General features: G+C 43.8%; 1 protein-coding gene across 3 annotated transcripts in view; it reads left to right on the top strand.

Annotated features, from left to right (window-relative positions):
• TSNARE1 (t-SNARE domain containing 1) overlaps positions 1-13,793 on the top strand; it is a 530,032-nt gene that overhangs the window by 13,239 nt on the left and 503,000 nt on the right. For 2 of the 3 annotated variants that reach the window (XM_009332991.1, XM_009332989.1), the window contains exon 2: positions 3,437-3,530. The gene's annotated coding sequence lies outside the window, so the exon portion shown is untranslated. The remainder of the gene's footprint in view (positions 1-3,436; positions 3,531-13,793) is intronic. The other variant, XM_009332990.1, reaches the window with a different exon arrangement.

Consider the following 13,793-nt stretch of genomic DNA (forward strand, 5'->3'; position numbering starts at 1 on the left):
GGCCGCAACGACCCCATGCAGCGCTACAGGCTTGGGGAAGAGTGGCTGGAAAGCTGCCGGGTGGAAAAGGACCTGGGGGTGTTGGTCGACAGCCGACTGAACATGAGCCGGCAGTGTGCCCAGGTGGCCAAGAAGGCCAATGGCATCCTGGCCTGTATCAGAACTAGTGTGGCCAGCAGGAGTAGGGAAGTGATCGTGCCCCTGTACTTGGCACTGGTGAGGCCGCACCTCGAATACTGTGTTCAGTTTTGGGGCCCTAACTACAAGACATGGAGGTGCTGGAGCGTGTCCAGAGAAGGGCAAGGAAGCCGGTGAAGGTCTAGAGCACAAGTCTTCTGAGGAGCGGCTGAGGGAACAGGGGTTGTTTAGCCTGGAGAAAAGGAGGCTGAGGGGAGACCTTAATGCTCTCTACAACTACCTGAAAGGAGGTTGTAGCGAGGTGGGTGTTGGTCTCTTTTCCCAGGTAGCAAGCGATAGGACAAGAGGAAATGGCCTCAAGTTGCAGCAGGGGAGGTTTAGATTGGATATTAGGAAAAATCTCTTCACCGAAAGGGTTGTCAAGCATTGAACCAGGCTGCCCAGGGAAGTGGTTGAGTCACCATTCCTGGAGGTATTTAAAACACATGTAGACAAGGTGCTTAGGTACATGATTAAGTGGTGGACTTGGCAGTGTTAGGTTCACGGTTTGACTTGATGATCTTAAGATCTTTTCCAACGTAAATGATTCTGTGATTCTATGATTCTATAATATTGATACTTTTGTAAAACTGGGCCACCAGGTCTCCACGCTTAAGACCTGAATCCCTGCTTGGCAGGATGGGATGTGTTGTGGCTTAGCTGGTTCTGAATAATTAAAATGTTTACTGGTTTTGTTTGCAGAGGCAGTTTAAAACCACTTGACCCAAGGCTACATGAAGGTGATTGAAACTCTGACCTTAGGAGCTGTGAGCGTCCTGACATTTCAGTGCTGGACTCTGTGTGCTGGACAAATGATGCTGTTTTCATTTGGAGCTGGATTGCTCCACGTGAGATTGCTAGAGGCAACATTCCTGACTTTTTTCCCCCACCTTAAGTTGCACTGAATCACACGAATATGAGGGTTATTTTTTACAAATGGAAGGAGTAATCGATCAGATGAAAATAGTTAACTGTAGCTGTCAGCATTGCTCTCTATAACTCATTCAGTTTTGCTCTTTTTATGAATTATGGGAACTTGGTAGCACATGGGAAGCGATACCAGTGGTCAAGGAGTGACTTTTCCAGGGACGTGATGGCAGGGCTGGAGGGCTCCTCTGCTGCTTGCCCTTGGTGGGACCTCCGAATGCGCTGAGATGTGGCGTGCATCAGAGAAGGGGAAAATGCAGTCCTGGCACTAGAGCAGGTTGGTGCATATTTTAGCTGTACACCCAGCAGTTACCTCTGCTTTTACATTTTTCTAATGGATTTCAAAAAAAACCAAAACAAACCCACAAAACCCAGAAAAAACACTCCCAAGACTGTTGAATGTTGATACATAGACTTCCTATTTAGTTGCCAACGTGTGGATGTGAACCAGTAGACAGTGGTACTTCATATCGATGCCTCCTTAGATGTGTTACAGGAGGAATAGGATTTGTACAAGGGATCCTACATCTCTGTGGTGACAATGCACGCGCTTCTTGTGTCACTGTACGGTGATTATGAAGAGGGGAGGCTGCCTCTTGATAAATTGCAGCAGGTCTTGATGCTTGGAAGGTCTCCAGGGTGGAGACGTGGATTGTTCCTGAGGTAGTTGGATGTGGGAGTTTCATTGCTCTCTATAGGAAGAGAGCTTGTCTCTTGGGAAGATGAATTTTGACCTTTGGCCAGAGAAATAACGAGGAAGAAGTGTTGTGTGATGTATCATGACATGGTGCTGAGCAACATCTTAAATTTTAAAGGTCGGTCTTATTTACCCTGTCTCTGAAAGCTGGCGCCGGCTACTGTACTTCAACCTAAAAGCTCTTAATGGTTTTTTTTTTCATGTGTTGGAGCTTCTGCTGTTGGGTTTTGAGGATCTTGAAATAGATTGTGTTCATCAAAGCAGAGGAAAAGGTAATTGTGTGGTTCTTCTCAGGGTATGAAAACTCGGGGCAGGAGGTCCTTCAGCATCCTTTGCTGCTCTCCGACTCCAGCGTCATCCTATGTCATTTGACTTTCTCCACCATCCCATCAGAAGGAGGGATAAGAAGGCTTTGATGATGTCTGCAAGGCGGAGTCTTTCATGATGATACTCCTCCTGCTTAAAAGAAACCAACTAGCCAAAATTTTCAGCAGTTTGATTAAAACACTTTCTTTGAGGTATAATTACTGTATAAAGGGAATACTACTTCCATGTCCTTAACTTTATAGAGCGTAAAAGTGCCTCTACCTGAGTTGCCTAAGCCATTCTTTCTCTTGTTTTTTTTTTTTAAGCATAAGAAACTGCATTAAAAGCATGTTAAATTCCTTCTGAAGCATTAGTTTCCAGATTTGGGACCAAAAAAAAAAGATCAGTCACTAAAGTGTGTGAGGAAAAAAGGGGTTTAGTAACTCTGGAGATGCTAGTTAGTGATGTATCTGAGCTATCGGATCTTTACGGATGCTCTTCTAAAATCTGCAGCTGTATAGCTGGCTATATGGATATGTTATTTCTTGTCTCTTGTACAAGAGACATCCATGTGCACATGCACTCTCGTATGAATCATCTTCCCCAAAGTAGTAATTTAATTTTTCCTCTCTATATATATTTTTAGTTCAAAATAAATTATAAAGATACCATAATGTTTTTTCAGTCTTCTGCTAACTTTGCTTTATAACAGATTGGCTGCTGTTACAAAGGCATGGATTCTCTGTGCAGCTTTGTGTTACGCCATCCTAGTGAAGGTTTTGCTCTTCTGTGCTGAGACCTCTTCCAGTGCTGGGTCCGTTTGATTGTCCCAGTTGCATGCTTCTAGCTCAGCAATCCCTTTAGTTGCATGGGCTTTCTTTTTGTAGGAAAAATGCCGACAGATCCTGTTTAACTGGCTAAGACTGAATATAAAATATGAGACCACTAAGCAGGGGGAAATGACAGTTGTGTGAAATCACAAATTGCAGAAAATGAAAATTACTTGCTGTATTTCACTGGGCATGCCCTAATGTTTGGACCCTGAAATCAAAGGGAAGGAGTGGGTTGTTTTTTTTTTTTTTATGCGTGTGTTACATTGTCAAGAGATATTGTGTAGGCCAAAAGCAAAGCTTGCCTAATATATATATTTTTCTTTAACAAATTCACAGGATGTGAAAACTCCCAAAGGCAGTTGAATCTAAAGATACAGCTAAAACCTCAGTCTTGGGAATGCCTGCACTTCAGACTGGGGGAAACAGAGCAGATAAAAACCTGTATGAACTTTTCACTTCTGATTTTCATTTTTTTTTTTCCCTCTTCCCTGAACAGAGACGATACTGCTGAGACGGGCCTTGGGTCCATTGGGCTATTGCTGCCTAGTGCCGAACAAGTGGCTCCACCACGTGAGGGGATAAAATTGTGGGTGAGATATTTTTTGCTGTTTTCTTTTTTTGATAATCCTTCCTGTTTCAGGTTCTTTCTTTTGTTTTGGTTGTTTTTCTCCATATCCCTTCAACTCGTTGGAGGTGATGCTACGCTTTGTGGACCCAGCCTCTGGAGTGGGTGTGCAGGAACATTGTGGGCTCAACGCTTGCAGATGTTCACCTCTGGACAGTGTCTTCCACTCTTGCGGTGGTTTCCTTGTTTTAACTGGTTACTATTGGGCAATCTCCGTCCAAATTCTTCCCCTGACAGCTGATCTTGCCTAACTTGGCTGATTCATTAAGCTCTGGGATGGTCCACACTCGCAATGCATTGACTTTGAGTTGGGCTTTCTGGTTGAAGTGAGTGTTAATGGGCACTCTCTGCTAGGAACAGATGATCAGTGAAGGTTTCATTTTTCAAGGCGTAATGGACTGTATTTGTAAAACCTTTAGAGTTTTTTATCGGCAACTTTGTTAAACTACATCTGTTTTTCCCACCTGGAATACCGTTACGATAATTCGGATCGTGGCTAGAATAGTGGTTTCATGTACTCCAGCTTAATAGTGGGAAATAAGTCTTTTCTTGGGTATTTTTGGTTTGTGTGTCTGTTCTTTCTTCATAGAATACTTTAGAAAGTACTCTAGAATTAGAAAAAAGGGTTTTATATATTTTTATGAATCAGTTGGTTATCTTGCCCTTAATTCTTATTCAAGAAATCACGATCATTGAAACAAGTCCTTAAAAAGGATTTTATTTCTCTATTTTCTGTAGCATGGGGAGAATTGGCATGTTCCAGCCCCGTTTCGTATAGAACCGAAACAGATTTGTAACATTCAGTAAATAATATGCAAAAAGTATGCCTATTAACATCCTGAGTAACAACAGAGTAAATAGGAGGTTAATGAGATTAAGAGGAAAGAGGAAGGTAAGCGTTTGAGTGCTCCTCCCCATGGCCCTGGAGCCCGTGGCAGCCCCGTTTCTGTTGATGAGCCCAGCATGGCTATAGACGCAGGAGTGATTTTGCTGCTATTCCCCATACAATGCTTAATGAGTTCCTACTGCTGGCATTTTTCTTTAGATACTGTATAATATTATTAAATCCCACTCAGATTTTGAGCTTTTTTTTTTTTAATAAATCTTTTTTTTATTTTTTCCCTGTTTGTTTCTAGTGCTGGGGCCCAGTGGTGAGGAGTCTGATTAGCCCTTGTCTTCTGAAGTCTTATTCCAGGCATCTGGTACCCTCCTAGATGTCTCCTCAAGGCCACCAGAGGAGTTGGCCCAGGTCTTTTCTGGGAAACATGGTACCATCAGAGTATCATACCCAGAAGTGCATTGAGATTTAGCCCTTATTTTTTATCCTAAGCTCCATCTTAACTCGATTTCATTTGTCCTTTGCCTTTCTCCTTCCAAGTGCTCTCCATCACGTGCTTTCCATTATACCTTGCAGGGAGAGAAAGACCCGTTTCCAAGCAAAAATATGACTTTTTTTTCCTACTGTAGTATCTCACAAACCCTCTCCCTTTCAGGTTAGTGGGTTTTCTGGACACGGTGCTCTCTGTCCATCTTCCTCCAGCATCTTCTGGCAGTCGTCAATGTTTTCTCAATGTCACTACCTCAGAATTGTTTATTTGAGTTTTCTCCCCCCAAAACTGCATATGCGTGGTTGACTCAAAGCTCTAGGCACCGACTCCCCTTACTGGTCAGTTGACAAACTGCAACGTATTTTTTTCCTCTTTTAAATGAAAATGCCTTACTGAGAAACCTGTTTCGTTTACTCAAGATAAATGTTGTACTTCTGACCCTTGCTTTTCTTTTTATGGTGGTTCTGATTAAAGTCCGAACCTTCAACTTAAATGATTCAGGTAGAGTATGGGCACTGCATATTGCCTAAATGAATTATTTGCCTCTTAGCTTTTGTTTTCATTTGTTGCGTTTTTTTTTTTGTTTGTTTTGGGTTTTTTTTGGTTGTGGTTTTTTTTTTTTTTTAAATTTTTCAAGATAATTTCTCTCTTTTTGTATTGTTTCAAATTATAATTTTTTTTTTTTTTTTAGCAAAAGTTAGTATCTTAAAGCAAGCTTAAATATTGCAAGTTATTTTCCTCCTGTTTCAATTGAGTAAGGCAGTGGTTTCTCTCTCCTATCAGCTCTTTTGCATTTGGGTGTGATGATGACTATTGTCCCCTATGACAGCTTTGCCTGGAGCTGAGATTTCCTTTCCAGACTGCGTTGCTGGAAGTCAGCCCAATGGGCTGGGTTGGGCAAAATAGAAGGGCACTCGAGTGCTTCAGTGATGCTGTGGGAAGGAGGAGACACAATTCCACCAAATTGCTGTCCAACAACACAGCCTTGGAAAGGTCCTCCGGGTTCATCTTGACATGATGGTATAATGGTTTGCTGCTCTCTGGAGAGCTAAGAATCATAGAATGGTTTGGGTTGGAAGGGACCTCTAAAGGTCATCTAGTCCAACCCCCTTGCCGAGGGCAGGGACATCTTGAACTAGATCAGGTTGCTCAGAGCCCCGTCCAACCTGACCTGGAATGTTTCCAGGGATGGGGCATCCACCACCTCTCTGGGCAACCTGTGCCAGTGTTTCACCACCCTCAGCGCAGAAAATTTCTTCCTTAGAAACAAAGAAGATGGGTTTTTGATGGGAATAGTTCCTCCCTTGCCTTGCAAAGACATGATACGGGGCAGTCTGAGGGAGAAGAAAGTAGGTCTTGAGTTTGCTTGGTGGGATGATCTCTCTCCCTTTTCCTCCAGTTCCCATTATGGTTGGTAACTGGGAGACCAGTTGAATTCAGTGATGCTCTCACAGTGCTGAGGCTTTTGGCCGTAAGTCACATTACTGGTCAGTGTGCAGAGAGCTCGCGCTGATGCTTCCAGACATTGCAGTGTTGGACAGAGAGATTGCTGATATGCAGGACAGCAAGACCTTCATAAAGGTAGGAAGGCGTTAAAATCAATGGCACGATTGCTTGGAGTTCCATTTCAATCTCTTTGCAAATAGAAAAGTGATGGAAACAGCAAATGTGTGTATGTGAGTGCAAGGGAGGGACTTGCACATATTCCTGTGCGAGGGCAGGGGAAACTATTCAGCTTGCTGCAGCATGTTACTAATATTTGTGTATGAGTGCTTAAAATTTTGCAGGAGACGTAAAACTTGAGAAATCTACTTCGTTACCTCATAAGTGGATGATTAAACCTTGTGCATTTTCTTCTTTTTCACTGTGGGAATCTTTAAGTCGTTATGCTTGTTTTCTTTAGAGATCATATTAAAAGCAAAGAGTGGATTCATTATTTATTTATTTATTTTTGGAAAGTGCTTCTCTTTGCCTGTTTTAGGCAAAAGCACTTTAATTGATCTTTCAGACAGTTGAGAAGAGGGCAGAGAAGAAAATATTTAATGCAACGTATAATTCTTTCTGGTTTTGCCTCAAAATAAGAAGCCACTTTGCTAAGATTTATGTATCTAAACACAATTTATGCACACGGTGCAGCTATGTTTTGTCTGCCTACTGCAGCAGGCTGATGCAAAGAAATGCCTTGATCAGTGGTATGAACTGGTTCAGGATAACGCCCAAACTGTTCCAATGATAAACGCGGCACCAGTTTCTTGCCACCTTGATTATAATTGTATCTTTTTACATCTGTGGTTTTGTTTTGGTTTTTTTTTTTAATCTACTTGAAGGTTAAAAATTAAAATGATGCAAGTCCTTTTCTTGCTGTGCTATACTGAAGCAGAATAACACCCCATTAAACCAAGAGTCCTTCCTATGCATTTTGCAGGACTAGGATGCTTTGGAGGCAGGTGAGATGACTGTGCCTTGTCTTTAATTCTCCTAGATACACAATACCGCATTACAGAGTTTATGCAAGCCTGGCAATTGAACACAGATTGCCTGAATTGTGAAGCATCACTTCAGTGTCAACACCTCCCTCCTGTCTAAGGTGAAACAGCTGGGGTGATTCGATGCTGTTGTACGCTTACCTTCAAGGTTTGAGGTCTGAGCTTCTTTAGTCTGCAGGAATATTTATGGGCTGGAATCACCTTGCTTTGGCTCTGTCATAGTCAAAGGTCAAATGATATAGTGTGTATCGGGTCTTGTTCAGTATTTGTGGTCTGTTGTGGCTGAGATGTGAGCGATGTGCATGTGTTAACGCACACCTCCATGGTTTGCTCTAAAGATTTCTGAGGATATCTAGACATGGTCTGGAAGAGTCAGCTGCAAGACTGTGCCTTAAAGCCTTCCCTAAAATAATGAGCTGTATCCCGTCATGGTGGGCTGAAGCTGGAGCTTGATGGAGGTGTATGGCAGGGTGCCATGGGAATGATGGAGAAGGGACTGAGCTCTAACGCCCCATCAGAAACCTCTTCCCTGCATGTAGACAGAGTAGAGCCACACCAATACATGTCCTACTGTTGAAGGTCAGCTGGTAATCATTGAGTTTGAGCACTGCTGTAGGATATAGGTATTGCGAGCTGCAAGCCGTGGAAGTGCAAGACAAGAAGGTTGGTTCCTGACTTGGATAACTTCAAGTTTACTGGAAAGTAAAAGGAAGTGAGGAGATGATGATGAGCATCAGAACCAGTTGAGAGGCTGGAAGCAAAGCCCAGCTTACAGCAAAGACGTTTCAGGGCAGTAGGTCCTGAGGAAGCCTGATGTCCCACACAGCTGGATTTGGGGAGTCCTCCTGGGAAGACTGCAGAGATGTGGACCATGGGGTTGTTTGCACCTTCCTGTGCTGGTGAGTTTGTCCATGCAATTGAGTTAAAATACTTGGAAGAGATTCAACTTTTTAGAAGTTGCATGAATGTCTAAAGTAAGCAAAACCCTTTACTGAAATAGCTTTTGATATTTTGGAGATCTTCAGCCGCATTTTTTTGAAATATGCTTGGCATTTGTTTGAAATACGGCATGTGCCATGTCTTAAGAGTGCATTTTCAATATATTTTTGGGTCCCTCTTATTTAATGTTGAGCTCGAGAAAAAACAGCCCCTGTCTGAGCTGCGTGCACCTCCCCCTCCCCCCCCAAAAGAAAAAAAGGATGAGAAAAAGTGAGAAGTAAGCAAAAAGAGCTTGTCATGAAACCTAAATTCACTTTAAAACATCTAGTTTAGAAAGGCATCTTTAGAAGCTCAGTCTGTACTTTTATTGCAAGGACGGTGTTATACTGCTGTACTATATCAGAGGACTGCGTAACAGCAACTCCTCTGTCCTGAATGACTGCCTAGAGCTGTAGGTTTTTGTGCTTAACACGACAAATATTTTCGCTTGGTATCTCCAGGGGTAAAATGAAGGAGTAGCTGCTCTGAGGGATTAATATGGAGTGAATTAGATGTTTGTAAAAGGCATTAAAGGCCGCAATCACTGTAGTGGGATTGCATCCCAGTGTTGGAAACAGGAGGTGAGATGCTGCGGTGTCCGTGGGGAAGCTGTGAGCCAGAGGCTGTTGCAGATCCTCCTGCTGGTGGTCGTGGCTGCTGTGGGTGAAGCACTGGTCTGGTCCAGGCGTGGGGACAGCGATCTGGATTGCAGGATGAAGACAGCCGGTTATTTACTTAATGTGTGCGTAGATGAAAGGTGCTTAGATCAGATGAAAAGGGGAGAGAAAAAAAAAACTAACCCCCAAATCCCTCATATTTCCCAGCATCAGTCATAAAAATAGTTGTAAAAAAACCTCAGGGGTGTCTCTTCTCTGTTCTCTCATGCTTTCAGTAAGCACCACAGGCCAAATGCTTGTGCTCACAGCAAGGATGCTGTTTCTTGACCCCAGAAGCTGCATCCCAATGTCTTCCCCCGGCTCCCAGCCACGAGGCAGGCATAAGGCAGCCCTCTGGGCAAGGAGATGCCCAAGAACTAGCTCACAAGCAGAACATGGTGGTATTCTCTGAATGTCCTGCTCCTACAGCATCCCCACACAGGTCCAGGATGGGAGCCAGGCAAGATCTTTGATCTAGGTAGCCACTAGCTGGGGCTATTGAGACCCATTTTCCCACTATCAGGGTTGTTCTGGTGACCCAGCAATGCTTGGAGCAGCCCAGCCCTTGTTCTGCTGGCTGGGCTTGGTGCTGTTTCCTTGCCACCTTCTCAGAAATCGCTCTCAACTCAGCTTGCTTTTTTTAGAAATGAGCTTTCATCATTTGTAATACTAAAGGCTCTCCTGCAATGGAGGAGTTTTTGGCTGGTATTTTTAGCTGAATGTTTCATTGATCTGATTTACAGCATGAGCTGCTGGCCGCTCTGTTAGTAAGAGGGCGGAGAGCCAGCCATGGTGTGGGGTGGGGAAGGAGGAGTGTGGGGAGGTCTTGACTTATCTTGCTTGTCAGAGCTAATGCGTCACAGAGCTGCAGCCCAAAGATGCGTTTTTGCATCATTTTAAGCCAATAAAATCAGGGCTCCACTCTCTTTTAAGTGGATCCATGGACTTCAGCCTTTATCCAACATTTTAGCATTGGTGTGCTGGTGTCTGCGTGGTGAGCCAGTTTGAAGGCCTGATTCATTCAAAATGAAACTCTACCAAAAATAAAAAAGTGACTTAGATTTTGGATAGATGAGATGTAGTCTTAGCCCTATGAGGCAGCTTGCTGCTCTCGCTTGGGTTGGATTAATCTTGCTTGCACCCCCAGCTGAAGAGGCTGAGTGACAGCCATTGGGACATGGTGGAACCTTGGTTGGTGCGGTAGGGTGGAAGGTGGTTTCTTCTGGGCAGTGCTGTTGTCTGTGATGTGGAGGGTAAAGCCTCCATCACTGATGCTTTGCTACACGGTGAGTGCAAAACCTGAGCTAGGAGCACCTGAAACCTTCAATGACAGGTTTGAGTGTTCAGCTCAGTCCTAACCAAATGCGTAAATAAAGCTGGAAGCCTGAGGAATGGGTTATTTTTCTACTTGGTGAACCAGAAAATTAAGTACGAATACAGTGTTAGGGGCACGGGTATGAAATTGAGAACAGATGAGTGCTATTAAGTTGTTTTCAGAAGTGGAATTTTTTTTGATAGTTTGAAATCTCTCACTTCTTTAAGGCTTTCTTCTGTTGCTGTCTTTCTGCCTCTTCCACTGTAGTAGGTTGGCTGAGTTAATCACACCAGAGAAAAGAGTACAGTTCGCTGATTTGGGCTTTTCTCCTCTACCCAACCGTCAATGAACATGTTCATGAAGCACATAAGGACTTAATATCTCAATGTCATCAAGGGAAATAGAGGAAAATTCAGTGATTATCTATTTCTTTGTATCATTCAGTCAACCAGTTAGTACATGTCCAGGTCTAGATGACCTGTGTATGCTGCTTGCTGCCTTTCTGGTATTTGGGAGATGCTTTGGAGAACAAATTGAGACATGAATGGGACTTGAAGCTGCAGAGGGGGAGCATCCATGGATATATGGAGGATGTGGAGAGATTGTGACAGAAGTGTCGTGGGGATACAGACTAGGGGAGCAGAGGTTATCATGGAAGGAAGCATTTTGTGGGGGACGTGAGCAGGGATGCTCAACCACTGTTGGCTTTGAGAACATGTTCTGCAGTACTCAGTGCTATGCAGTGTAGAAATGTGTGGTTTTATCACTGCTAAGACATGTGTTGAGCAAACAAAACGGCCTTGGAGACTCTTCAGTTGAAGGGGAATGTGACTTTTTTCAAGGTACTGTTCTGGAAGTTGCATGTTTAGGGCATTTCCCTTAGTCTTCCTGATCCAAAATAGCTGAATTGCCTGGCATTCAAGATGCTTGGTGCATGCCCTCTCTTCCTCTGGAACTGGAACTGAAGAAATGGTAATGTCAAGGAACCAGATTATGCAAAGTAGCACCTCTGGGAGGTCAGGGTGACTATCTTTGTTTTAGAGATCCTGAGTTGTTTTGTGGCAGGTGTGTCTATGTGGATGGTCCAAAGTTAGAAAGGAAAGTAGGATGAGATTCAGCCTGTCCTGTTAGATTAAGTTGCTTCTTATTTTCTTGTTCTCTCCTTTGGCCTCAGCATGAAACTCCCAACTGGAGTTTGGACCATGAAGAACCCACTGAAGTCAATGACACAGTGCTGTGTGTCAGTTGTCTGCTGATTCGGCTGGACAGGGTGCTGGGCCATCTTGTCTAGACCATGCTTTTGCCAAGAAAGGTTGGACCAGATGATCCTTGAGGTCCCTTCCAACCTGGTATTCTATGATTCTATGATGACATGCAATGCAGACCTCCATCCTGTTCTTCCAACAAAACCACGTAAAGAGTTTCTCCTTTACTTGAGAAACTGTGTTTTCATTGGATGATAGTATTCAGAAGGGAAGAAGTGAACTCTACATTTCTTATCTTCTGTAGCATTTGCAAAAAGGCTGAAAGCTTAAGTCTAGCCAGCTCAGGGCAGCAATCCTTTGCACTTTGCTGGAGGGAGATCCTGGCTACCAAGACTTCTGCACTAAAAGGAATAAGCCACCTGGGAGATGGGAGGTAACTCCAAACTGTTCTTCTGTGTTGGTATGTATGGCTTTGCCAAGCAGGAGGTTCCTGTCACACTGGGTGCTACTATTGATGTCACTAATGCAAATCTCATGTGCTTCATCATAGGATGTTCTGGGCCTCTGAAGATGAGTATGCTCATGTGTCTGGGGTGAGGAAGGCTCCTGCATACCCAGACTTGCTCTCTGGTTGCTTTTTTCCCTGAGTGCCCAAATTAGCTCCTTTTTCTGTTGAGATGTTGTTTGTAAACTTTTCTGTTACCTTCTGCTGACTTCAATTTACCAGTGACCTTCCTTGCAGCCTCAATGCAGTGTTCTTGGCACTGTGAGCAATATAAACCGTCTTAAATTATACCTCTCACCTTCCATCCATTTCAGTTTTGTTTTGCAGGAGGATCGTGCATTATCACTTGGAGTTTTGCTTTCAGAATTGAGGATGGTGATAAATAAATGCTGGTGGTAGAAACTGGAGAACGTGGACTGCTTTGGCTAGCTCAATGTGTGCAAAAGAAAGAAGAATGGATTTTTTTTTTTTTCCCTTCACATATGCTTTGGATAGACCTCTGTCTTCTTCAACCTATCTTTTGTGGGACTGTAGGCAAAGGTGCTCACGTCAGCTGATGTTCCCATCTCACAACTGGAAATGCCAATTGGGGTCATTGCAATAAAGGCAGCTGTGACTTGGTTAGAAACTGGACTAATGCAAACTCTGCCACGCGTGCTTGCCTTTGCATGCTTCCCCTGCACCTGGAATTGTTTTCATCTCCATGAGATGACTTTTGATTGGAAACCTACAGGTGTGTTGCTGTATTTTTCTTAGTAATCTCTGGCACTCCCTTAATTTTTATGCTGCAGTTTAGTGGAAGGGCTGTTGAGATCCAGCTGTGTTGGCATTCATCCATTTTGCTCTGACTTGACTGCAAACAAGACTGTGTGTTAGATGGCAAAAATCTTTAAAATAGAAAATCAAATTCATGCAATGAATGATATAGATCTAGCTTTTGGAGTAAAGTGACAAAAATCAAGTCATTGTTTTAACTGAAGTACACCTTTCTGTTAATCCCCTGTTCTACTTAATTATGGTCCCAATTTCTTGATCAAATGGGAGAGTAATGTGAGTGGATGCATTTGTCAGAGCATGACATGTTTATGTTGGAAACACACTGTGTAATTTGGTGGTTGGGCCCTGTATACTTGGGGAGTAAGAACATAGTCTTCAGGCCTCTGGTTGTGGGACATCTGCTCCTCACGGGAGGTTTTTGGGCAGCAATACACTGATACTCTGGTGCTTGTCAGATTACGTATATGTGAGGAAACCCAAGTGGCTGAAGTGACTTTAGGGCTGGAGCATTAGTGGCTGGCTACATTACTGCTGGCTACACCACCAAGATAGTCCTTGCTGTCGGTGGGGACATCAACCAGGATGTAACAAAAGAAAAGTCTAAAATACGAGCCTCAGAAGGAGGATCTCCATCTGCTCTCCACGTTCCATCTGCTGAAGACCAAGGAGAAGACACCTGATTTCCTACAGATGTGCCTTTCACGGCACATCCCTGGAAACATTCCAGGTCAGGCTGGACGGGGCTCTGAGCACCCTGATCTAGTTGAAGATGTCCCTGCCCACGGCAGGGGGGTTGGACTAGATGACCTGGTTAACAGGGGAGGTCCCGGACGACTGGAGGCTTGCCAATATGTGACGCCTATCTACAAGAAAGGCCGGAAGGAGGATCCGGGGAACTACAGGCCTGTCAGCCTGACCTCGCTGCCGGGGAAGGTTATGGAGCAGTTCATCTTGAGGGCGCTCACAAGGCATGAGCAG

This window comes from Pygoscelis adeliae, unplaced genomic scaffold (assembly GCF_000699105.1).
Source record: "Pygoscelis adeliae isolate BGI_AS28 unplaced genomic scaffold, ASM69910v1 Scaffold38, whole genome shotgun sequence".
Taxonomy (NCBI): Eukaryota; Metazoa; Chordata; class Aves; order Sphenisciformes; family Spheniscidae; genus Pygoscelis; species Pygoscelis adeliae.